This window comes from Maylandia zebra, linkage group LG17 (assembly GCF_041146795.1).
Source record: "Maylandia zebra isolate NMK-2024a linkage group LG17, Mzebra_GT3a, whole genome shotgun sequence".
NCBI lineage: Eukaryota > Metazoa > Chordata > Actinopteri > Cichliformes > Cichlidae > Maylandia > Maylandia zebra.
The window spans coordinates 14280773-14304036 of NC_135183.1; the positions used below are offsets into that span (position 1 = coordinate 14280773).

The 23264-nt window shown below is 41.4% G+C and overlaps 1 long non-coding RNA gene across 1 annotated transcript; it reads left to right on the plus strand.

The window, feature by feature from the left end:
- The first annotated feature begins 1611 nt into the window (after positions 1–1611).
- Positions 1612–8929, plus strand: LOC112435296 (uncharacterized). The gene is made up of 2 exons (XR_003024530.2): positions 1612–2002; positions 2132–8929. It is a non-coding gene; the product is annotated as an uncharacterized LOC112435296 (long non-coding RNA).
- The last annotated feature ends 14335 nt before the right edge of the window (positions 8930–23264 follow it).

The following is a 23264-nucleotide window of genomic DNA, read 5'->3' on the forward strand; positions in this document are numbered from 1 at the left end:
CACAGTCTAGGAACATCAGAGAGGTCCTATCTTCTCATTGTTGATATATGGTATAGCAAACACACGTATATCTCTTTAAGTATAAGAGCCTTTTGTTTAGATAGATCTGCTAGACGCCTGGCACCAGCTTTGGGGAGTCTTCACAGGGTCACATCTTGACCTCACACAAATCATTCCACACACACACACACAGGCAAAGTACTCTTTGTGTGTATGTAGACGTCATATGTTAATGAACCTATGCATATTCATGTAACCTCAATAAAAGGGCAGTGTTACGGGAGAACGGACGAGAGCAACTGGGGTCAAGCGAAGGAACGGCGTTTGTCCGGTTATCTCCCGTGCACGAGAAACATGAAGAACTTTGCCTACTTCGTGTCTTGCTTTGCAGTGTAATTATATTGTCTCCAACGTTCCAGCGGATGGGTTCAAGCTACAAACCTATCATTAATTGGTCCTTCGATGTCGGATCCCTGGAGTCGGCATTCACCGAGGGGAGAAGAGGCACGCTGAAAGACTGACGTCAGCCAGGAAGTTCCTGTGGATTAACTGTCTATCTTTTCTCCTCGATGAATGACGATCGGCGGGATTCGAGGCTGTATTACACGCTAAGCAACGCCGAGTAAGTTGAGAGAGCGACTCTATAACCGCAGAACTGGGTTAGTGTCCCGAAAAAGAGGTTTTGGTAAAATTGCCCAAAGGCCCAAGTGTCCGGTGTGTGTCCGGTTTTGAAATCGCCCTGGGTGTGTGTCCCGAGCGTCCCTTCATTGGGTTTTGAAATCACCCTGGGTGTGTGTCCCGAGCGTCCCTTCATTGGGTTTTGAAATCGCCCTGGGTGTGTGTCCCGAGCGTTCCTTCATTGGGTTTTGAAATCGCCCTGGGTGTGTGTCCCGAGCGTCCCTTCATTGGGTTTTGTCACGCGACTGGGTGAGCGTCCCACAACTGGGTTAGTGTCCCGAGCGGTCCGGTGTGAGTCCAGAGTAGGCCTATTTTGTGTTGTTGTCGTTGTCGTTGTTGTCGTCGTCGTTGTTGTCGTCGTCGTTGTTGTTGTGTGAGTGTGTGCGGAGCAGAACACGTGGTCTGTGACACCGACTGTTGTTGTTATCATGGGTTCCTAAGCAACCATGAGTGTGTCAGAGGGTGACAGACGTTTGTGCTGGACTTTGCTCCTGGCAGCACAAAGTATTTAAATAAAAATGAGAGAGAGTGACGGCTCCTTAGCTGAGCGGGTTCACGCGAGCGCGGTCGCGCGGGTTTCACGCGGACCTGAGCCGTGCGGTTAATCGCAGGCTTATAAATGGAAGAGATTCAAAGTTTTCAGAAAACACACCAGCCTTGAAGAGCGTGTGGAGAAGGCCTGCCACATCAGCAGCACTTGAGATGTGCTGTGGTGAATGGCTTTCCCCCACCCCCTTGCTGACACAAAATGTTTATTCTTTAGCTTGCCCTGATCGACAACAGCCTGTGTGCCAGACCATAGATTTAATTGAGGTGGATAATTGTTAAAAGTTGCTCAAATTTATTACAATGACATATGAGGTGAAGTGATATAGATAAATATTTTAACTAATGATGTGCATAGAGGCACTTGACCTGTGTGAAAGACTGTGAAGAAAATATAATCTGATCAAACATTATTCAGCTTTAAATATTGTTCAGCTTTAAAGTTACTGTGCAACTGTGTAATAAAAATGTGCTCACGACTTTGGCCTTGAGAGCGATAAGAAGCGATCGCCTCATCCTGCAGGTGAAAGATATCTGCAAGCGAAGAGACTAGAACACCCAAGGCCGCTTTCCTTTTATGGAGTTGTTTTTCTGCTAATGCAGCACTTTCCTCACAACCCCCTCCTGTAAGTTTTAGAGAATATATACCCATCCTCACAGCAAATATTAGGAATCTCCTGATGTGAGCTGTGTTGAGAGGTTGTCTCTGTCTCAATAAAAGTTCACTGATTCCCCATCTGCCGCAGGTGTCCGGTTGTCTTCATTCTCCGCCAGCCTGGTTAAGTCAATTCCTCCTTAACATCTAAAAGAACCTATTTAATGAAGGAAGACGGGTTCACTTTGTGTTTAATATTATTCTATTGCTGTTGTTGTTTTTTTTATATCCTTCAATTGGCGTCACGAACAGGATCCGCTCCAGGTCAACTGGAACGGAGGGGAGGACATCGGCCGTGGTTTGAGTGAACGGAGTTTGGACAAAAGCTGTGTGCACACAAAAACAAGGTAAGCAGACCTTTTATTTCTGCTATATTGAACATTATAAAAATACTTAGTGTCCAAACTCCTAGTAATTCATAACCAAAATTGTCTGGCTTACTTAAGGCTTGTTGAGAATCAGACAAGTGAATAAGAGATAAGTGAATAAGAAATAAGTGAATAAGTGAATAAAGATAAGAGTGAACTGAGGTCTGACCACGGTTGCAGCCGACGGGTTGCTCTCCGGTGTCGGATACATACCTCAGTGCAGGTCTGGGACCTTGAAAGGGTTTATTAGTAACGCCTTTCTAAACAAATTAAAAGGTTAAAGGCCTTGAGAATATTTTTTAGTAATATTCTCTAAACTACAGAAGGGTTAGGAAGGCCCAGAGGACTTTATTAGAAAAGATCCTCTAAAACTTAAAAAGGAGAAGTACTGGTTGGAGTCCAAAGGAGGGGTCCCTTTGATCAATAGGAGAAAACGGATCTCTTCTTAAAACCCCGATGATTTTAGTGTTTTAAATGTTTTGATGTTCTGTTTGATATTGGACACACATAAATACACGCTGAATGCTTGCTGTGGAACACTGGGCAGGACAGTTTGGTTCTCCGTTGTTCACAGATTACACAATTAAAGGAACTAGGTTCCTCTTTTGGTTAAAATAATACACCACACATAGAATTTTTTTACACATTTATTACATACATAAGGAGGGTAATGAGTGACTGCAGGTAATGTATGAAGTGTGAATGAGACGTGTGAACAAGGTGACAACCAACTAGCACCCCTATCAGGAAGCTCTAGGCAAGGTTACCCGCCAGACTCCGGTTTGGTAGAAGCCTGGTAACACCTGAAGGGATATTTCAGTGCTGACTCACCTTTAAAGCAGCGCCCCAGCTGTTAGTGCCTAACAGAGGCAGAAACCCAGCTGGCCCAAATTCTCCTTTAAAATCAATAAATAGAACATAAATTACCGGTGTGTGTAAATAAGTTGTATAAATCTGTTAGATCTGAAACTCCTGCTAAAAAACTTCCTCTCTACAACTCTTTTCTCTTCTCTCCCTCTTTCTCTCAGTTGGGATTCTGTGTGTGTATGTGTGCTGGAGAAATAAAAAAAAAGGAAAAGGGTCTCTCTCTCTGTCTCTGTGAGAGGAAAAAGGTGGGGGCCGAGTGAGCCCGCGGGGCCGAGCGGGTCCGCGGGAGCGAGCGTGTATGCTGTATGAGGAAGAAGGGAGTGAGAGGGAGCGAGTGAAAAGAGTAATCGAGTATTTGGTGATTTTTTTATTATTTCAGAGGCACTGGGTAAGAGTTTTGACTTTAGCTGTGAGAGTTGTGAAAAGAGCAGGTTTTTCTTTTGTTGTAGACTGTGAGTAATCGGTGTTTTTCTGCCTATTGTGCTGCGTGTAAGACACAGAAGTGTAGAAATGTTTGTGGTTTATCTTTGTTTGACGTTTTATATAGAGTTGGTTGATTCAGGGTGATTTCTCCCGTTTAAGGGAGGAGTTGCATTGTGGTTATGTTAAAGCTTTGCTGTAGGGGTATGTGTGTGATTTTGTGCTGGCTTCGCATGTTTAAATGGATGCATAGAAGTTTGTCAGTGAGAAATTGTTATGGTGGGGTTTTAAAGTTAGTAAAGAGTCAAACAACGCCCACTGTTTTAAAAAAGGCCCAAAACATCATAAAAGACACCTCACATCCTGGCCACTCCCTGTTCGAACTGTTGCCCTAAGGCAGACGGTACAGGGCAATCAGAGCAAGGACTAATAGACTCAAACACAGCTGTTATCCAACTGCAATAACACATCTGAATACTACAAAAATGTCCACCATGCCACTCTTGTGTTAATCTATGCACGGTCTGAAGCATGACGGTGGGAATACTTAGTATTTTAAGTATTCTATCTATTTTATTGATTGAATTTTATTGTTTTTTTATATTTGATATTACTAGGGATGATGCAATGATCGGGGACCATTCTTAATGTCGTCGGTCTCATGACAATGACAATAAAGTTTTTGATTTTGATTCTGATTCTGAAATACACCCTCCTCAAGAGTTCAATGATTTAGGCAGTTATGTTTATACAAATACTAAATGTATGTTTAGTGTCTTCATACAGGTGTTTTTTCTTAACCTGGAAGCCTGAGTACGGCAGCAGAAGACAGGCCAAGCTTTGGCTAAAATTCACGGCTGGACACCAGAGTTGTCCTCACCCCTCCCGGTAAAACAAAAAAGAGAGAATGTAGTTTGAGGCGGGTTTTTCTCGCTGAACTGCTCTGGGTGCTGTGTCCCTGGATCTCACCAGTGTTAACCTCTGGCGGAAGACATGGAGAAAAGGAAAAGATGTTCCTGGTAAATCACTGAAACAAATAAAACCACACACAACCAGAGAAAGATATGAGAAGGGTGAGGAACAGACACGTGTGCGTGTTAGAGAAATGCCTCGTTTGAGAAAAAGTTAAAGTAACCCATATACAGACGCACCCATACATGCAATGAAGAAACAGCTTACATACATGTGCACGTACATGCAAGGTTAAAGTAGCGACACTTAACATACACCTGTTTTTAAATGATATAGTTTATACATTACTGACAATTAAACGCTTTGGGTTGCAGGACAACAACGTAACGTCAAAAGACAAAGACACTGGTCTGAGGATTAAGTGAGGACACGACAAATTTAGTGGTTAAAAGGGTCGACTTGGGACATGTTTTTGTTGATTGTTTAAGACAAATGACTACTGAATGATAGGAAATTCCTTTTTAGGTTTCTAAACAGGATCTTAAGAATTTTAACACGTACCTGTGTTGTCCTGTCAACTTGAGGGGTTATGAGTTGATTATATGGTGAAAAAAAAAAAAAAACAAAAACAAAAAAAGGGGGGAGACGAGATCTCGTTGTTTCTCCCCTCTCGGGATAACACAGCCAACACAGCACAGCCAACACAACATCATTTTCCTGTTCGCCTGTTTTGTTTTGTTTTTGTTTTTTCTGAGAGCCGAAGCTGACCTGGACTCCTACCCTCCCCTCTACCATCGTTGCCCTCTCCGCGACCATCTTTGACCCTTTGACCCCTGAAGGCCACAGCAGCTGGACTCACAACAACAACTTGAGGATGTCAACAGTGCTGCAAAAGAGTGATCTCATGCAGCAGAGACGGAGAGCACTAAACCTAAAGCCCGTTTCACTACACGGGGGAAATTCCCAGGCTGCGTCAGCTGACAGAGCTGTGACGAGACGCGCATTAAGCCCGGAGGAAAAGGGACGGTGAGCAGAAGGATGCTGACCTCTGAGAAGAGCCGAACAGCAGAGCTGCAGAAGGCCGTGGAGCAAAGTAAGGACAACATAAACAGACCCAAAGAGGAGGGGAGGACCCTAGGCCATGCGTCAGGCCGCTGGTTTACCTAAACTACAGAACAGGAAGGTGATGAACACAAACATATACCAACACACGAACACACACTTCTGCATGCGCCTACTTAGAATGAAGGGAAACACACACATGAACACTTATGCACTTGTTGAGGGAGTAAAAACTGATACATACCCATGCACTAAAATCAAAATGTTGATTTAATTTACTAAGAAGTGACACACAATGCTCCAGCTGCTGCAATGAAGAATGCTTTACTGACAAAGGCTCAATGCTGCACACAACAAAGTCAAATACAGAATTTGCTATAATAATAAGCCCAGGGGGCATTTGTGTGGTCTGGGGAGCAGAGTCCGGAGCGGTTTGGTTATGAAAATGATGCCCGTGCGAGATATCTGGGGCTTAAGGCCTCGACTTAATTGTTTACTCTACACTAAAAAGAAAAGAAAACACTCTGAGCAGTGGTGCAGAGTGAAAACGAGGAATTGACAGTGTGAGTTTTATTTCAGAGCGCCACGTCATTGTGATGGAGATTTAATAAAGGAGGAACACACGGACAAAGAAGAAGAGAAGGGGGGGCAGCCCTTGAACGCGATTGCCTGAGGCATTAAAGTTCTGTACTAAATTCTGGTTTCCAGTGTGAGAAAAGTCACGCAGTGCCAGTAGTAGAGCTAGGTTGAGTGATGATTCTAAATTACTGTAAGTAAATCATCGTACACCGTTCAAGTTTCATGATAACGGGGATCTAGACTTTGTTGAACCCTAGGCAATTTGAACAGGTAAAAGTCGAGTGACCAAGTAGCAGTTGAATAAAAGTCATTGAATAAGTGTTGAAATAAACTGGCAGAATTAAGAGAATTAAAACATTTCAAGAGCTCAACTTACTTAATGGTTCAATTTTGTTTCACGAACGCAAAACATATAGGTTTATGAATATGAAAAGGTTGAGGTGGTGTTGATTTGACTCTGTGTAGGTTTAGGTTGGTATTTTTATTGATGGGAAGAATATTCAGTGACAAGTCCTAAGACCCGGGCGTCTGCATTCTGTTTTTGTTATTTTTCATTTTATTTTGTTTTATATTTACTGATTTTTGTTTGTGAATCTTTTCTTTAAGCAGATCTGCACATCGGAAATTACAAGCATTACACGTCGGCGAGAAAATTGTTGTAAGTGAGTTTCTCCGCATTGAAATGGGTTCTGGAGGAAACACTTGTGGGGACAATTAGAAACGAGAGTCCCTGTTTAAAAAAGGATTCAGCGAGGTAATCCAAACTCAAGTTCTTGTTTCTTTTTGAGATGACGTCATTTTGCTGAGTGTGGAAACTAGATGCGACGACAGGTTTCACTATCAGCAAAGAACGGATGAATGGATGAAAGACTGGGAATAAAAACAAACGGACTGACTGGTAAATGATGACAAGACTTGACCATGACTCAAGGTTAACCACCTCCACCTAGATAGGATAAAAGGGTGGATGAATTTATGTGGGTTTCTTTTACAGGAGTAGAAGGATGACAAAATATTCGAGGATGAGTGAACCTGTAAATGCCATTTTTGTGTCTTGTGTTGCTTACAGAGGTAACTGCGCAGCGTTACCATTTACATTTTCTTCCCTACAGGGTTACAGTTTTAATGTTTTTCTATTACAGGATTTCTGGGCGGATGTGTGAAGAAACGGTGTTTATGGGTTAGGAGTTGGGGATGCTATTACACTGTATTCTGGTGAGAGTGTTGGGGGAGACACACCCTGTCTTGAAAACTGTGATTCTTTTACAGGAAATGTTTTATAGCACCTATGGAATGAGGATGCCTGACTACGGTCAATGTGCTGCTAATGTTTGCTTTGCTTTGGTGAGAGGGGTGCAGTAGAAAACAGACAAGTGACATGAAAACAAGTAATAATAACAAATAACAAATTTGGGGACAGTTTGACCTAGAGCCCACTAACTGGCCATTAGGGGCTCTCTCTCTCTCTCTCTCTCTCTCTCTCGCTCTCTCTCTCTCTCTCTCTCTCTCTCTCTCTCTCTCTCTCTCTCTCTCTCTCTCTCTCTCTCTCTTGGAATAACATTGCCCAAAGGGTGAATAAAGCAAATTGTGGCAATAATAGTGATTTAATGATTGGAGAAACCTGAACATGATACTTGTCTGTTGAGCTGAATCGTTTATTACTCTTATGATTTTCCGGTGGGACTATGAAGATTTTTTGGTACAGATTGCAGGTTGTTGCTCTTTAACTCCTAGAACACGCCCTTGGCGAGGTGGGGGGAACTGGACCACCTTTCTGTGCTTCATCATCCTCTATTAGACGACATCCAAGCTAAGTAAACATGTCTTGGCCCTTTCCCCCTGAAATGACAGGCAGGCAAAGATGTTGCGTCTTTGTTTGCTTCCTGGCCCTGGGTCTCATTCCCATTGGCATAATCCTGATCTGTGAAGGGCCCCCGACACTTCTGACACCTTCAAGTTCAAAAGCTTCGCCCCCTTCTGACAGTCCCAATCTGACAAATGTAGCCCCTAGGGTCTTGCCCACCACTTCCTCTCCAGTTTTACCATATTCACTTTTGAATGTCCTTAGCAGTTACCGTTCTGGGTTTATTTTACGGTTGATTTATTCTTTCACATTTTCACGTTTATATCTCTCATTATTATAGTATACTCTGTACTCTCCACATTTTTATCATTACTTATGCTTTTTGGTTGCTGAGTTACAGGAACTGTTAATTTTGTGTCACTACCCTGGTTGCACTAACTCGTTGTATCCGTGTGTGCAGGACAGCTGTTACTGCTTTCGTCGGGAACCGAGACTGCTTGCAGCCGACCCCTGGGCAGGGTGGTGCCTGGACTCTTTTCTCCTCATCTGCAATGACAGATAAAGACAAATGATAAGACCCGAGGAGTTTTTCGAGCCAGGCTTCGACACGTCTCTGTGTTCCTTTGAATGTTACTTATTTTTGTGTGTTGACCCATTTAAGATGGGTCAAAAGGGGGATTTGAAGAAAATATAATCTGATCAAACATTATTCAGCTTTAAATATTGTTCAGCTTTAAAGTTACTGTGCAACTGTGTAATAAAAATGTGCTCACGACTTTGGCCTTGAGAGCGATAAGAAGCGATCGCCTCATCCTGCAGGTGAAAGATATCTGCAAGCGAAGAGACTAGAACACCCAAGGCCGCTTTCCTTTTATGGAGTTGTTTTTCTGCTAATGCAGCACTTTCCTCACAACCCCCTCCTGTAAGTTTTAGAGAATATATACCCATCCTCACAGCAAATATTAGGAATCTCCTGATGTGAGCTGTGTTGAGAGGTTGTCTCTGTCTCAATAAAAGTTCACTGATTCCCCATCTGCCGCAGGTGTCCGGTTGTCTTCATTCTCCGCCAGCCTGGTTAAGTCAATTCCTCCTTAACATCTAAAAGAACCTATTTAATGAAGGAAGACGGGTTCACTTTGTGTTTAATATTATTCTATTGCTGTTGTTGTTTTTTTTATATCCTTCAACTGTCGTCTTATTATGAGCCATTGTTGAGATATAGAGCACACCTGTGAAAACAACTAATATGTTGAACCCTGTATGAAACATCTAAAAGTACATGATGGAGAAGCTGAATTGAATATGAAAGTGTAAGACTTTGCCACTGTGGGCAGAGCATGCAACTACTGTGTGATGTTGCGTTGCAGTCTCTTCTGAGCTGATGAGCAAGCTACACATTATCAGATCGAGAGTTGTCTGAGAGCTACTCAAAGAGAGGGAAACAGAGCTATGATAACTGTGATAACTGGAGTGTGCAGCGTTTCCGTGAGCAGTTTTCCTGCATCTTGACTCATGTGTGTAGAGTGTTCATAACATCAGCATCATGTTTTGTTATTTGTTTTGTTGGGTCGAAAATAGGCAATAAAATGGCAATAAAAGAGACAGTGGGACAAAGAGAGACACAGGACAAAGCTGATGGAGAACTGCCGGCTATTGGACTGTTGAAGTGGAAGAGGACAACAGAGTGAGAGAACAACAGACAACAGAGAGGAGTGGTGAGAACACAGAGGAATGCTGTTATTTAAATGTGGGAAATCAAAATTTGGGTTAGCAAACCTGGGGAAAAGAAAACTGACTGCTTAAGTTGGAAAATTGAGAAAGAGTCTGAAACACTGCGAAAATAGAAACATATACAAATCACACAAACAAGCAGAACATGCATTAACCCTACTAATACAAACAAAAGAGAGCTCATGAAGATTAGACAACATCTTAAGCATGTGAGTCTGTTTATCATCTTGTCCAGGTCACTTAGTGTGATGCCAATACCAGTGGACTCATAGCACATTGGTTAAGAAATGATCAAATAATAGTAGAGAAGTGTGTAGGAAAGGCAGCTTTAAGAACATGCCCTGCTGGAGATGCAGCTCCACAGACATGCATTAAACCTGCCTAATAACACAAACACATGTAATGAAAATCAGCTTGTTATCTTTCATCAGTGTTAAAATAGTGTCAATTTAGCAGACACTTGTTATCAAATACTGAATTTATCCAATTCAAAAAATTGACTCTCTAGGTTGCAGGGCAACAGTTTAACTTTTGTGGGGAAAAAAAAAAAGATCCTGGTTTGACCAACCAGTGATCAGACAATAACTTTAGTTGTTGATATAGTAAATTGGGAGATGCTTCCTGCTTGATTGATGCAGCACAAGTAATTTACTGTATGAGGGAAATTCTATTTTTGTGAGAACATTTTGAACATGCATTTCTGTTGTCCTGTCATCTTAGTGTGTTAATAGCTGATATGCAAATTAGTTGATCGTTCTTAGATTAATGAAAGGTGACTGAATTCTAGCACGAGTGAATGGAATGTGTTGGAGTTTGTTGTGTGTTGAGTGGAGACTCTAAAACACTGAGTTTCCTGTTTTGATGTGCGAGTGAATCCTGTACCTAGATACACAACTCTGAATACATAAGAATAAACATCTTTTGTGAAGTACATGACAGCATGTCACATGTTTTATGATGAAGGAAAAAAGGAAAATAGGACATTAGGCTTATGTTGTGTGTTGTGCAGCTGATGGTTGGTTTGGAGTTAATCTAGCTGATGATTTTTCTTTTGTTGTGAAGTTGAGCCTGCCAATTAGTATGATGGTATGATAAACCATGCTAATGGTATGATTTACCCTCCTGAGATGAGGAGCTTGTGTCATGACTTAACAAGGCCTTTTTATTTTGATACTTTCACAGTGCACTGAAAGTTTTGTTTGAGAATCTCTGTCGTTTGAGCAGATCTGCACGATTAGAACAGAAAGCGCTGTACGACACGTCGTCGAGGAAATTGTTACAAGTGAGTTTCTCCACATTAAAATGGGCTCTGGAGAAAGTCACTTACCTGGGACAATTAGAAAGTAAGTTCCTGTCCGAAAAGGATTCAGCGATGTAATCCGAACAAAAGTTCTTCTTTTTCTTTTTGAAATGATGTCATTTTGCTGGAAGGGGAAACTAAATGCGACGACAGGTTCCACTATCAGCAAGGAATGAATGAATGAGTGAAAGGAAAAAAAAAAAAAAAACTGACTGACTGACTGGTAAAAGCTAACAAAAGCTGACAAGACTTTACTGATGTAACACGACTGTGTGAAGTTAACCCCCACTTGACAAAGGTGCAGATGAATCTATGTGTGTTTCCTTTTACAGGAGCAGAAGATGACAGCCACTTTCGAGGTTGTGTGATGATTTAACCTTTTAAGTGCCACTTTCTGTGTCGGTGCATCTACCAGGCGTGTTATTCACTAGCTTGTGTTGCTCACAGAGGAAACTGTGAGAAAGTGTGTATACATCTGCGCAGCGCTAACATTTGCATTTCTTTTCTACAGCATGCCAGTTCTTCATGTGAATTGATGATGCGATTTATACCAGGACAACTGGTTGATGTTTTTTTCCTACTACAGGATTTCTGGGTTTATGTGTGAAGAAAACTGTGTTTACAGGTTATGAGTGGTGATGCTGTTACACTGTGTTTTTGGGAAAATGTGACAGTTACTTTGATGATATGAATAACATTCTTTCCACAGCAATGGATGGTTGATTTTATGGTCTTTTTTATGGCACCTCTGGGACCTGTTGACCTGTGTCTGACCTGCGTCTGACCACAGTCAATGTGTATTGCTAATGTTTGTTTTTCTGAGACTGCATGTAGAAGATTCAGCAGAAGCAGACAAGTGACATGAGAAAAACAGATAGGAGATGCAGTGTTTATGGAAAAGTTGAATATGGGCTCTTAGCTGGCCACTTTGAGCCCATAGTAATATATGAGTGGAGTGACTTTGCTTAAGAGCAGTCACCGATTACGTTAATGTTGCCTGAGTACATGGGATTATCCATGTCTGAGGCGCCTTATGGAAATAATTGTAGTTTACTGATTTGAGAAAACCTGCACATGACACTTGTCTTGCTGATGTTGAATGCTTATTGCTCTTATGATACAATTGTTTACAGGTATGAAGTTTGATTTCACTTCCAGATTTTGCTTTCCAGGCCATGATGGTGTGTATGCAGGCTCCTGGGAGAGCCAGGTGTTAAGCAAACTTAATATGCAAAACACACTAACATCTTTTATTGCAGGGTTACGGAGTTACTCCAGCGGAGATGCCCTGATGTTGCCTGGGACATGATCTAGCTAACCTTTTTCTTTAAGACAGGGATCCAGGTTTGATGAGTTGACGCGTGGGAGTGTCCATGCGTCAAGAGGTGGAGTCCAAGGATTAACATTAAACAATGTTTTCTATTATTGTTGCAGTGATTTGTGTGATTAACCGTTTATTTACAGGTATTAAACCTAGGCAAGTGGTGCATCCATGTTCAGATGAGGCTTTGATGGCCTATAAGTGAAGTTCACTGAACTAAAGAATGTGGTTTGATGATTGTTGACATGCTCTCCAAATAGAAGTTTTTGCTCCTAGCAAGGAAATACAGGTGCAGCAGTAATCTACTGAGGAATCTTCAGAGGCCCAGTGAGAAGCGAGAACCATTCCAGGCATAGCTGACAGCCCAGGCAGTGGTTGAGGTCAAAGGTCAAGCTGGTTGGGGCCCATCATGAGATTAAACTTCGAAGCCACAGCAAGGACCATGAAACTGCGTTGGAATGAGAGCTGTGCCAAGGGGGCTTTTCCAGAGGCCAACAGAGGAGATTGTGGACAACAGACGGGCACCTGAAGGATGAGGGGAGCGTGCCAAGGTCCATCGACAACGCAGAGGGAGTCTAAGGATGGCATCATGATTTTGTGAAAGCACAGGAACCAGAAGCTATGGTGGTGATGACAGCAGTTTCCTATGAACATCACCTAATGCTGTGCCACTATACTGTGCATACGATGACACTCTGAAGGCTGCTGGGATCATAACAGCAGTAAGATAACTGAACCCAGCACCCTTTCCACAGAGGTGTTTTTCTGCAGAGCGTGGACAATTGAGGAGTCATAAATATCCCCCTCGCAGGACGAAGGCCTGAAGTGAGGTGATGGGGGTTGGTAGAGGCCATAAAACTTGAGTGCTGAGAGGTCTGCAGCTTTGGAAATAGCTGAGACCCATGTTGACAAACAACAAAACTAACTGGTATGTTTGAATGTTTATTCTACAGGACTCTGGTCCTATGGACAGTCATGGAAACAACTGGAAGAGACATTCATGACGCCCTGCAGAACTCAAACCACTCTGCAGAGAGACATGTGATTTGCACACCCGGAGGAAGCCCCACCAAGCTGAGATGTTGTTGAAAATGTTACTTTCTTATTTTAACTATTAAATTAACAATTTCTTTGTTTGCCTGTAGGATGCAGTTTGCCATTGGATGAGATCAATGAGGAATGGGATCACTGCTAATACATTTGTTAAACTGTGTACTTTTACAGTAATTTACGGTGATTTGACATATGCTGTGTATAAAAATGTTTGCATTGAAACTGTCAGACATGAGGTATTCATAACTGGGAACTTTTCTAGCATAAAGGTCAATAAAGGGGGGAATGTTAGATTTTGTATTGTTGATTGTCATTTATGCTTAGAAATATTTAACCATATATGCTTAGAGGTGTATAATCAATTGTGTAGTGATAGGACTGTGATCTTTAGCAGGCTGTAAAGGCTTGGTGTGTATTCCACACTAGAATGCACACCCACAGTCTAGGAACATCAGAGAGGTCCTAACTTCTCATTGTTGATATATGGTATAGCAAACACACGTATATCTCTTTAAGTATAAGAGCCTTTTGTTTAGATAGATCTGCTAGACGCGTGGCACCAGCTTTGGGGAGTCTTCACAGGGTCACATCTTGACCTCACACAAATCACTCCACACACAGGCAAAGTACTCTTTGTGTGTATGTAGACGTCATATGTTAATGAACCTATGCATATTCATGTAACCTCAATAAAAGGGCAGTGTTACGGGAGAACGGACGAGAGCAACTGGGGTCAAGCGAAGGAACGGCATTTGTCCGGTTATCTCCCGTGCACGAGAAACATGAAGAACTTTGCCTACTTCGTGTCTTGCTTTGCAGTGTAATTATATTGTCTCCAACGTTCCAGCGGATGGGTTCAAGCTACAAACCTATCACAGGGAGTGCAGAATTATTAGGCAAGTTGTATTTTTGAGGAATAATTTTATTATTGAACAACAACCATGTTCTCAATGAACCCAAAAAACTCATTAATATCAAAGCTGAATGTTCTTTGAAGTAGTTTTTAGTTTTAGCTATTTTAGGGGGATATCTGTGTGTGCAGGTGACTATTACTGTGCATAATTATTAGGCAACTTAACAAAAAACAAATATATACCCATTTCAATTATTTATTTTTACCAGTGAAACCAATATAACATCTCCACATTCACAAATATACATTTCTGACATTCAAAAACAAAACAAAAACAAATCAGCGACCAATATAGCCACCTTTCTTTGCAAGGACACTCAAAAGCCTGTCTTGATGTTTCAGCTTGTGTGTCTTGTTCAGTGGTGGTCGTCTTTCAGCCTTTCTTACCTTGGCCATGTCTCTGAGTATTGCACACCTTGTGATTTTGGGCACTCCAGTGATGTTGCAGCTCTGAAATATGGCCAAACTGGTTGCAAGTAGCATCTCGGCAGCTGCATTCTTGACTTTTCTCAGTTCATGGGCAGTTATTTTGCGCCTTGGTTTTTCCACACGCTTCTTGCGACCCTGTTGACTATTTTGAATTAAACGCTTGATTGTTCGATGATCACACTTCAGAAGCTTTGCAATTTTGAGACTGCTGCATCCCTCTGCAAGATATCTCACTATTTTTGACTTTTCTGAGCCTGTCAAGTCCTTCTTTTGACCCATTTTGCCAAAGGAAAGGACGTTGCCTAATAATTATTCACACCTGATATAGGGTGTTGATGTCATTAGACCACACCCCTTCTCATTACAGAGATGCACATCACCTAATATGCTTAATTGGTAGTAGGCTTTCGAGCCTATACAGCTTGGAGTAAGACAACATGCATGAAGAGGATGATGTGGACAAAATACTCATTGGCCTAATAATTCTGCACTCCCTGTATTTCTGTTCAGGAATGTTGTGAATACTTTGAGATTTATTGCAATTGCAATTCCTACCTCTACATTTATTTTTTTAAATATATAATTAGAACAGCGTGGCCGTGCAATGTTTATATGTTTTTTTTAGTTTTTATTCCTATTAATTATATTTTCACTTGTTACCTCTGAATTATTGAGTCAGATCTAGATGACCTGAAATTTTCAGCACAATTATAATTCAAATACTCCTTTAATTATTGATTATTCTCATTAATTTTTGATCATTTTATATATTTTTCCATAGTATTACATTTGGATTTAACAGATCATTCTCTCACATATCAGACAAATATTTGTGAAATTATGATACATTTGTGAATGTATTTTTACAATCTAAATATGCATATGTACAAAAAAATATATTTAAAAAACAAGTAAATTGTGTTTTACTATATGTACAGTGATGTTATGTTATTTTACCTTTGACATGTAAAATCACAGTCTACTTATGTAAATTTCATGATATTCTAGAAAGACAGTACAAAACTGTAAAATATACAGTAAGATATACTATTTTTTGGAACAGTGCAGACCAATCCTTCCTTATTCCTCTGATGTAAACAAATTTAACACATCATATTATAATAATTATTTTCTTGTACTCACACTGGGCACAAGCTGCTTCCTGTCGCTCATAGAGGTCGGAATCCATGACACCCGTAGTAGACCCTTCTGAACAACTCTTCTTTCAGCTTCAGGAAGTAAAGTCTGAGCGGGGCGCTGAGGGCGAGCGGCTGAGGCGAGGCAACACGTGAGAGCTCCCTGTCGGGATGGAGCCAAGGCTTCCAACGCAGCTCCTCCTTGCGATAAGCCCGTAACACTTGCTGCCGCTCTTCCTCACTGAAGTCCGGCATCTCCATGCGCTGTGCTGTGCAGCTAGACAGTGGCAAAGACACGGAAGCCGATGAACCGTGATCCATCCTTTCCGGCTGTTTTAGGTTTAGTTCTGCGTTTAATCGGCATCCTGTCAGAGAGGATATCAGTAAAAGGATGGCTGCCAGTTCGAGGCCTGGCTTGGACAGTCTCGGTGTGCTGTCAGTGCGCCCCAGGGTGGCTGTGGCTCCAATGTAGCTTGCCATCACCTGTGTGTGGATGACAGGTTGTGTAAAGCGCTTTGGGGTCCTTAGGGACTAGAAAAGTGCTATACAAAACACAGGCCATTTACCTTTCTGTTCGTGAACATTACTTACCCATTTTCTCCTTCATATCCAGGAATCCTGTGGCATGGAATTGGAGAGAGTGCAGATGGGCAGGGTGAGGCTTCGTGAAACACTGCAATGTTTGAAGTATTTGTGCATAAACTGTATCAAGGCTTTGAAACAATCTGAAACCAATGTCACAGTGACACCTGCTGCCCAATTTGTAAACTGCCAAATCCTGATAGTGTTGTTCTGGGAAACAATGACACAGGCAAGCCCTGTACAATTTTAACCTCCTACACTGTAAAAAAAAAAATCCGTAAAAATACAGTACAATCTACTGTATAAACGTAAAGGGATTTTCCGTATTAGTCATTTACAGGTATTTTTCTGTAGTTCTCAACTACTGCAATGCATTGTGGGAAAAAGAACCCGAAAAGGTGGGAAAAGTAAGCGCAAGAGCAGCCATTAGGCTTCTTTCAGGCTTCATCTGGATTTTGGACTCTGAAGTTGGAGAAACTGCCTTCAAATTTCTGTCGTAAGTATCAAAACTCATGTTTTCTTTTATTAAAATAATTTTTTTCAAAAGACTCCGCGTTTTTATTTAGAAAGAATTGTTAATTTATTTGTTAACTGGTTTCGGCTGTCTCCAGACAAGTCAGGAATATTTTGCTGACTCATTTTTTAAAATAATTGTTATTTAGGTTTAACATGACTTAAGCTTTCCATTTCAGTTAATGTTAAAATAATTTTTACTGTGATACCACCAGTTTTGCCCTTCAGTGTCTGAACCAGTTTTCATAAATATTATAGTTAGCAGTCTGTGTCTCTCTGGGTATTACACAGCTGTGACTGCTAACTAGCTAATTAGCGAAAGTCAGCGATGTGGATAACTGAGAAAAGTGAGAACTTCATGGTTCTAGAAATTATTCTAGGACTCTAATAAGTACTGTATCAATACCTGTGTTTTACAGTTGGCTCTACTGTACACTTTAAAGGGTTTCAGGCAAAGTTACACTAACCCTAGTTTAAGCCTCAGACCTTCCTGGCTGATGCTAGCAAATGCTAATGTTAGCCTCTGATTTGGGCTGCTAAAGTAAATACTTTCAGCTAGCTGACCAGCATAGATTATTTCGGTGGTATTATTATTGAAAGTATAGTTTCACCTCAGCACATTTACAATTATGTCTATTTTGTAGCACATAGAAATGTTTAGTTAATATTTACAGACAGACACATTTTCCCTGTAACTGTGTTTTTACTCCAACATTTGTTGAAAATGTAATTTATGAAATGCTGAGCAGCATTTCTAGTATGTGGAATATTTTTGTCACCCCACTGTGCTAATGTGATCAAATACTAGAGCAGGGCGATATGGCCAAAAATATTTATCACGATATATATTTGAAAATTTGCGATAACGATATAACTGACGATATAATTGATGCGAGACAAAATACAACTCCACAACATTACTAGCGCAAAAAGACAACCTTCCATTTATTTTCACTTAAACAAGAAGCTGGTTTTTATGTACATTAAAGCTTTATAAAAATGTAACAGTGCAAATGCAAATTCCTTGCTGAAAGTTTAACCAAAAGGCATTTCTAGCAGAAATGGGCTGACATATCCTGAGCATAACCATGTATAATATCCACTGAATTTAAAAAGAGGTGCTTTGCAACATTAAACTGCAGTACGTATTTTTCGGACCATAAGGTGCACGGGATTATAAGGCACATTAAGCGAAACAAAGCAGTCAGATAAATCAAACTTTATTAAACTCATTCTTCTTGCGTCCTCCACTTCTGTGCCATTGATTGATTAATGTTGAATTCTCTGGCAGCTGCTCTATTCCCATGTTGTTGCAGTATATTAATGACTAACCTCGTATTGTGGATGGATTATCTCAGTTGTTCTCCTGACTGAAGTTTGGTCCGTTTACAGCATCCTGCCATGCGATTGCATTTGTCTCTAACCATGAGGAACCTTCACGTTAACTTTTATAAGTGGAAAAAGTGTTAGTGTTCGTCCTCCAGCTTCACTGTTTATGTTATGCTAAACATAGCTGTGTCGCTAGCGATCACGTAGCACATCATTGTATAACAGCTAGCCCAACTTCAGTAACCCTACAAACGTCACTGCTGTTTAGTTTCCTGTCTTCATTTATGTTGGAAATGACAGCAGAGCTGTACGTTTTAATTTTTTCAGAAATCTCTCAGTCAGAACATGCAATATCATGCTTAGGTAACTAGCGAAACTAGCGAGCTAACTTCCGCTAGCTTTCTGCTAACTTCTAACTCCGTTAAATGTAATAAATTTTGTTTTCATGGATGCCTGGAAGTTAAACTTCATAGTTACACCTGGTAAAACAGCAATGCTGATCGTTTTATTAAAGATGAAAGAATTTAGACAGTTTTTAACTCTCAGTGATGCTGCAGTGTTCGTTTGACCTGAAGCATACGGCGTTTAGGACCCAGATTACTCCCAGATTTAAGAGCATCTTAGTCCGACAAATACGACAATAACGACGGCCGCTTGCATGTTCTGCAAAAAAAATGTGCTTTGTCGTGTATCTGACGGACAAACACCAAACCAGTTCCACATCACTGAAGTTGCACCATTTTTACAAACCAATTCTGGTTCATCTGTTTCACTCAACAATCGGCCATGTGCATGAAAACAAAGGCACTGCGCATACGCGTTTTACTCATATTCTATCGCGATATTTCATTTTCCTATCGTTGCCTAACATTATACCGGTATTACCGTGAACGGTATAATATGGCCCGGCCCTATCAAATACTAATAAATATTACTAAAAAAAAATTCAATAATAAATCAATAATAACTATTTCTTGATTGAACTATAATGTAAGCGCAGTGCTAGTGTGCAGGGGATTTATATGCCTTGTAGGGGATGCTGACATATTATAAACTGTTGTGTCTATATCAAGCTTTTAGCCAAATATAAGCAGAGATATTTGTATCTTTCTTAAAAATTCAGATCCTTACATATTATTTGAGAAATTGATCAACAGCTATCACTACTTGAAGCACTTTAAAAGTCCTGCAGTGGAAAAATATCCCTTATTTCACCTTTGGTCACACACTTTGATTTTCCAGTGCAGAGCAATGGCCAGGAAAAGGAAAGACTTCCCCCAGTGAAAAAAAAGATGAAGATACAAGCTGGTTATGATCCAGAGCAGCTGGTCTCAGGAAATGAAGAAAAACCCTGATCACCTTCTCTACAGAAACAAGGTGAGTTTAATGTTGTGGTTGATTTAGTTTTTCAAGGTATGTATGTTACTTTAATTATAAACTGTTTTTGTTGCAACAGAATGCTGTTATGTGTATGCAACTCTACGTGAATTATAATCCTTTGTAGGGCGATGGGATATGACCAAAATCTCACATCCCAATGTAAGACATCTCTCCTGATAACGATATATGTAGCACCCAACTCAAGTAGCTCTGGATTAACCCTCAGTTAAGATGGTGATAGTACTCTGAGCGGGGCCCTGGGTACATTGCTTATTTTATTGGTAAACAGGAGAAACAATAGCTAACCAGTTTTAACCTTTGTACTTAGAAATCTTAATGTTAGCGGTGCCTCCACTTAGTGAAAATAATGAGTTCTGTTTAATCTTTATCTAACATGTTAAACCTCTCTTTTACCTTTTTAGTAACCCGTATCACTCATAAACTCTGTAAATCATAAATATGACACAACACAAAACTTTAAATTCAAAATGTAAGATTTAGTCAAAACAAAGTATGATTTAAATTAAAAAAAAGACAATATTCCAAGTTCCGAAGTGTTTCCTTACAATTCAAATGGATGGTTTTTTTCCTCTTCACAATTCACAGTCAATGTTTAGAAACAACATATTTATCCAAGATATTCCCCTTTAAGTTCAGTTCAAATTTGTAACCTTTTAGAGCTCTTTACTGAAACCGTTGCAGGCCTGATCGTTGCTCGGGCTCGTTGGGCCAGAAAAACACACAAATGGCGGCTTTGCTTGATAAACAAGCAGAAAACAAAACGCACGTGCTCATGGCTACTCACAAATCCTTCGGGCTAAGTGCGAGGACAAGCTGAGGGGCAGGCTCGGTTGGTGACCATGCGGCCTCCACTCGGCAACGTGGTCGGAATTAGCGGCATACATGGGCTGCTGAGCACACTGGGACAAACCCACGGAAATCCTATCCACAGCAGAAGGGTCCAGAGAATTCCTCTCGGTCCATCATCACAGGGTAAAACAGTCCATAACAGGAACGTAGCCTCTGCATCCACGGCTATTGTTTTGACTATTCTCCCGTTAGCTCTGGTACACAACGTCCTCCGGTAACGTGCTGCTGCCGACTCTCACTAGCTTAGTTTTTGTTTTCTTTCGCCTCACTTAGATCCCGGCTTCTTTACGTCTGATCGGACAATAGGTTTACATCAACCAATGGGATAAAAGCAAATACAAGATTGACAACCCAAAATGAGCGTGTAAAACAACTTGAAGCAAATACAAAGTTTTCCTTGTTTCACATTAGATAACAAACCTTTGGGTTTCTTGTAACTTTTAACTCCATGAACACTTAAATTATGATTGACTTCTATTTATTGTGATTTTAAACACATTTTTAATGCATTTGAACTATTTTTTGTTTTTTTAAACACATATATGAAATATTTACAATAAAGTTTTTACATGACAATATTTATATCCTTTTAACCTGTAGGGTCTAAAATAGATATTTGAGAGCAGGCTGCACCCTCCCCGTCTAAAGTATTTAGATGTCCTCATCTAACGCAGGATTTTAGACTTGGGCTCAGAGTAATGCCTTGGGTGTTTAGAGCGTTTTATAAACTCAACAAAAATATAAACGCAACACCTTTGTCACTGCTCCCATTCCCCATGGGATGGACGTAGAGACCTAAAATTCATTCCAGATACACAATATAACCGTCCCTCCCAAACAGTGGTCACAAATCAGTCCAAATGTGTGGTAGTAGGCACATCTGCTATATTGAGATAATCCATCCCACCTCACAGGTGTGCCACATCAGGATGCTGATCTGACATCATGAGTAGTGCACAGGTGTACCTCAGACTGCCCACAACAAAAGGCCACCCTGGAATGTGCAGTTTTGTCTCACAGCAAAATGCCACAGATGCCACAAGCAATGAGGGAGCGTGCAATTGGCATGCTGACAGCAGGAATGTCAACCAGATCTGTCGCCCGTGCATTGAATGTTCATTTCTCAACCATAAGCCGTCTCCACAGGCGTTTCAGAGAATATGGCAGCACATCCAACCGGCCTCACAATCGCAGACCTCGTGTAACCACACCAGCCCAGGACCTCCACATCCAGCAGGTTCACCTCCAAGATCGTCTGAGACCAGCCACCCAGACAGTTGCTGGAACAATTGGTTTGCACAACCAAACAATTTCTGCACAAACTGTCAGAAACCGTCTCAGGGACGCTCAACTGCATGCCCGTCGTCCTCATCGGGGTCTTGACCTGACTCCAGCTCGTCGCCGTAACAGACTTGTGTGGGCAAATGCTCACATTCGATGGCATCTGGCACGTTGGAGAGGTGTGCGCTTCACGGATGAATCATGGTTCACATTGTTCAGGGCAGATGGCAGCTGAGAATGTCCCAGTTCTTGCATGGCCAGCATACTCACCGGACATGTCACCCATTGAGCATGTTCGGGATGTGCTTGACCGGCGTATACGACAGCGTGTACCAGTTCCCACGAATATCCAACAACCTCGCACAGCCATTGAAGTGGAGTGGACCAACATTCCACACGCCACAATTGACAATCTGATAGACTCCATGCGACGATGTGTTGCACTGCATGAGGCAAATGGTGGTCACACCAGATACTGACCGGTTCTGGGTCCCCAGACCCCCAATAGCGCAAAAAACTGCACATTCCAGGGTGGCCTTTTGTTGTGGGCAGTCTGAGGTACACCTGTGCACTACTCATGATGTCAGATCAGCATCCTGATGTGGCACACCTGTGAGGTGGGATGGATTATCTCAATATAGCAGATGTGCCCACTACCACACATTTGGACTGATTTGTGACCTCTGTTCGGGAGGGATGGTTATATTGTGTATCTGGAATGAATTTTAGGTCTCTACGTCCATCCCATGGGGAATGGGAGCAGTAACAAAGGTGTTGCGTTTATATTTTTGTTGAGTGTATGATGGTTTTTATCTCTGGTGCTACTGAGGTTCAACTGTATAACCATGCCTTGGTGTACAATAGTCACAGGTTCCTCAGACTGCGTTCCAGGTTTGTCATAGGTCAAACGGATTACTGGTTTCACCTCTCGCATTGACTTTCGGGTTTTAGGTCTTGCGGGAGTCCTCAACTCCACTTCGGTGTCTGCAGCCGTATCACTGGTATCTCCTTCCACATTTGATGGCTGGCATTCCTCTTCATGAGAACTTTCAGAAGGTCCTTCCTCCAATTCCGGTTCACCCTCAGATGAGGGGGAATTATCAGAGGGAACAGATTCTGTGTTAGGTCTGTCTGACCTGAATTCATGTCTCTGAATATGGTCACTGGTAATGGTGGGGTACTTGTAGACATACTCATTCTCAGATTCGGAGTCTGGCAAGACATCAGATAACCGATCTTCTTGGTCTCGTATCTGACGTCTGTTGGCATGACGTCTTCTAGTAACTAGTGTTCTTACTCTTTCAGGTGAAACGGAGTTATCTGCGATTCTGACAAGATAACCGATTGGTAGCAGATGGTCTCTGTGTAGAGTTTTGACACCTCCAGATCCTTGTTCCGGTTTTACCTTGTACACAGGTAGGTTTGGCAGCTGTGTGATGACAATGTAAGGTATTGACTTCCATCGGTCTTGCAGTTTGTGTTTACCAGTAAGGCCAACGTTTCTTATCAGGACTCTGTCTCCCTCTTGTAAAGGT